This window comes from Octodon degus, unplaced genomic scaffold, assembly GCF_000260255.1.
Source record: "Octodon degus isolate 3935 unplaced genomic scaffold, OctDeg1.0 scaffold00090, whole genome shotgun sequence".
NCBI classification, from domain to species: Eukaryota; Metazoa; Chordata; class Mammalia; order Rodentia; family Octodontidae; genus Octodon; species Octodon degus.
Genome location: NW_004524666.1, coordinates 1,894,509 through 1,898,777, shown reverse-complemented (window position 1 = coordinate 1,898,777; position 4,269 = coordinate 1,894,509). Strand labels below are relative to the sequence as shown.

Here is a 4,269-nt window from a genome sequence, read left to right as displayed (position 1 = left end):
TTTGAAGACCAAGACGTGAGGTATTCAAGCACATTTTTTGTGTTACACATTGCTATCCTCAATGCAGTTGCTTAGATCACAGATAGCAGCATACAGAGTTAGTCAAGATGAAAATTTCACACATTAACTTCTATTTTCAAAAGACTGATGGACCATTTTTAGAATGGTCACCGCATTTGCCTAAGCAAGTACTTTCGTCCACTGAGCTATCTCGCCGGCCCCTTCCCTTGAGGTTTTTTATTTATTTATTTTTTATTGCTTGTTTGTTTTTCGGTACCAGGGATTGAACTCAGGACCTTGCTCTTGCTGAGCAAGCGCTTATTCTACTGAGCAATCTTCCCTGCCCTTTCCCTTGAGTTTTTTGGTTGTTTGCTTTGTTGTTGTTGTTGTTGGTTGGTTGATTGGTTTTTGGCAGAACTGGGGATTGAACTCAGGCCTTTGCATTTGAGAGGCAAGTGCTTATTCTACTGAGCCATCTCCCCAGCCCCAATGAACTAAGTGTTTTTTTTTTTTTTTTTTTTTTTTTTTTTCAGAACTGGGGATTGAATTCAGGCCCTTGGGCTTGCCAGGGAAGCACTTATTCCTCTGAGCTATCTCTCCTGCCCCTCCCTTGAATTTAGAGGCAAAAACATTCTAAATATATCTGTAATTTTCTGAGCTTTAGAAATACAAGGACTTGTAATTACTGTTGAATTGATAGCACAGTAATATACATATATATATATATATATATATATATATATGTATATATATTAGGTTTACTTTAACCCTTTATTAACAATAATGAAATAAAATGTGATTAAATAGGACCATATCAAATTAGAACTTTTGCTTTTAATTATTTATGGTAGCAGTGGTAAACTGTTAGATTGGTGTGTGTGTGTGTGTGTGTGTGTGTGTGTGTGTGTGTGTGTATGTCTATAATCTGGGATTGGGATAGAACTAGTTCAGGCCCTTTCATTGAACCATGTACCAGGGTTATTTAAAAACCTAGTGTGCCTTTAACACCCTGTTTTGCAGCAGCTGACAAGGACAGCAATAATGTTCTAGAGGACGAGAAAGCATCAACCCTGAAAGGAGGCATCCAAATCACCTCTTGGAGTAAAATTACCTTGTAAATTGGAGCTCAACTTTGTTCTTCAGAATGAGAAATAAGCAGTCTTTGGTAAGTCACTTAATTTAAGACCTTATTTGCTACTGCACCCTTGTAACCTGTACGACACCTTGTTTCATGTTAATAAAGATTTAAGCAGAACCAACTGTACTAGCTTTATTTTGACTTTATTGCATTCACAAGTAATGAAGTTATTAATTTAGAGAAATTCCTTAATGATTATCCCTTATTTTCTCCAGTTTTCATGGTACTATTACTTAAGTCTTACAAAGTACAAATGAGAAATTTTCATATAAGGTGGTTTTCATTTTGTAAATCCATTAAGATCATTGATCTAGTGGCACTTTTATTTGTGATTGTTTTTGAATTTTTTTGGCTCAACTACATAAATGCTTTGTTGCTTTTTAATTTTAATTTTTGTTAGTCGTATTTGCAGTACATAATTTCATCTCAGGGAGTCGGTATATACACATGCCACGTCTTACTTCCTTGTTATCCCTTTCTCATCCCTTCCCACCTTTTTCGCTTCACCTTTCAGTCTTCTTCCTTTTTGAAGAAAATCCCTCTGCCTGCTATTTCCTTTATTTTGGTCCTTATTGATATTTTGGGTTTCTCATATAAAGAAACTGCATGACATTTCAGTCTTTGTGATTATTTTGTACTTCTCTCTTTAAAACTGTTCTGGCTGGTGCTGATATTTTTATCAGCTTAGAATTTTTTTGAGTTTTCGCTTCTGATTAACACTGATAAAAATGAATAAATAGTCATCATATTAAATAAATGACAGAATTCAGTTTTTAAAGTGTTGCTATATTTTATATAAATGATATATTTTAGTTGTTAAATACTTGTATTGGTAAGCATTTTGATATTAAGATACAGATGTAAATACTATCATTTTTACTTACTTAACAATTATTTATTATCATAACAAGGTAAGGAAACATGGGATTAGTAAGCCAAACTAACATGACTCAGTATCAAGTTTCCATAATCATTTTAGCTATACTCATAATCAAGAATGAGAGCTGAGGATGAGAGAGAGCTGAGATATTGGGGTTGGCTCATGGGTCTTTTCTCCCCATGTCCTAAATGTTTTCTGTGTCCCAGATCAATAAATGATGTTTCCATCTGAGTTCTTAAATCAAGGCACACAGTAGATATGTTTTAATTTACAAAAATGTATTTTATATCCAGCATTCTCAAACAGTTTATTATGATTTGTGTGTGCTGGTCCCCCCAAAGCCTCATGCAGTCATTCAGGTGCAGTTCTACATTTATGATTAATTCATGATGCAAGGCTGGGATTATGGGTCTGAGTACTTCTCGGATTATGGGTATGAGTGCTACACTCTGTGTGGAGCAGACAGACTGAATGTAACATAAAACAGACAGAGAGACAGACTTTCTCTTCGTTGCCATTGCTGCCACTGCTTCTTCTCCTTTGATCTTGCTCTTTGCCATCATGAACTGCTGCCCTCTGCCATGTGCCACTCTGCCTCAGAGCCAGTCAACTGTGGACCGAAACCTCCATTAACTGTGAGCTAAATAAATGTATCCTTCCTTCGTTTTTGGTGTCAGGTATTTGCCCAGCAACAAGAAGACAGTAACTGAGATAGAGCTTATATGTTGTTCTCTGGGAGCTGTGCACATGAACCAATCATTTCTGAATTTGTTTACTATTAGTAATCCTAAATATTGGGCATCGCACTTAGAATGTTCTGTAGATAAGACTTAATCTCCTAAAAATGTAGTTAACCTATTTTGAGTGGGATATCTATTTACAGAGAGTCTATTTCTTCTTGCCTGTCTTCCGTAAAAGGATTTCTACGAACTTCTTGGAAGTATAAAAACATACAGTACAGCTAGGTAGTATATGAACTTACTCTATCCTCTTTCATGTCCTTTCATTCTCTGGGATCTGTGCCTGAGGAATCTTAATTAAAAAATAATTTATCCAATCACATTTTCTTTAATATCTCATCTAACGAATAACCCTACAGAAATCCTAATGAACACATGATTTTAATTTTCTGAAGCAATATAAATGTCTTATACAAATCATGTCTCTGGGAATTATTCCTTCACCAACTCCTTGAGCCTTCTCTTGTATCACCTTGATCATTCGTTCTCCTATATCATTCTGAAGTATTTGAAAGTTTTCATGTGTATTCATGATGATATCTCTGCATGAATAATTTCAGAAACAAATTCATTTGCAAGTTTCAACAGTTTATACCAACTGGAAAATTACCTGTTCCTCAACATATTTTCTCATGTTTAGAGTCATTGTAAAAAAATTATTTTTATTTAATTCTGTCAAGAAGACTTTATGGTGTTTGTTTTAGTAGCTGTCTTTACCATGCATAGTAAGATAGCATTAGCATAGCGTACTGTTTAAATCAAAATACTAGTACTTCTCTCATTTAAGCAATAAAATATTTTCTCATAGGACTAAGGACTGTGGGGCACAGGATCCTGGAGCCATGGATTACCCACATGTGCTTTGAGATATGCTTTAGATTTTTTCCTGGAAGTCCTGCAACCATCCTAAAACTCAAACGTGTCATGGAACAGACAGACCTAGGGTCAGTGGTAGAAGTGTCAACTTAAAACAGTTCTTCATGGTGTTCTGGGGAAGACCTTTTGGCTGGCTGGCCACATCATTCAGTATGGGTGCTTAGCCCATTGTGCTTTTGAGTACATTTGTGGGATCATGATGTGTTCTGGACCATCAGTGGGGCCTACCATTCAAAATTAAGATATCATCTTAGCAGAAAATCTCAGCCAACATTTTTATGGTATCCAAAGAGGTGACATTGTGATTGCAAAAAGCCTGAGTGATCCAAAATCAAATATTTGTAAAAGAGTAATTGGTTTGGAAGCATACAAAAATCTCAACGCTAGTCCATTAGATTTCTTTAAAAGCCATAGTTATATTCCAGGTACTATGGACTGATCCCTTATGGACTGATAAGAGGACATATCTTCTTTTAGATCTGGCCTCTAAGTGATTTGGGTTTCTGCGTCACAGCCCCACTGGCCACCAATTTTCTGATGACTGACAAACATGCATTCCTCCAACCTGACAACTATCTGCTGGGCTGGTGAATTTTAAACCAAAGCTAAAGCAATTTACCTTACCAATAAATGAT

The 4,269-nt window shown here is 35.8% G+C and overlaps 1 pseudogene; it reads left to right on the top strand.

The window, feature by feature from the left end:
- The first annotated feature begins 2,447 nt into the window (after positions 1-2,447).
- LOC111818396 lies at positions 2,448-4,179 on the top strand (annotated as a pseudogene).
- Positions 4,180-4,269: the final 90 nt, after the last annotated feature.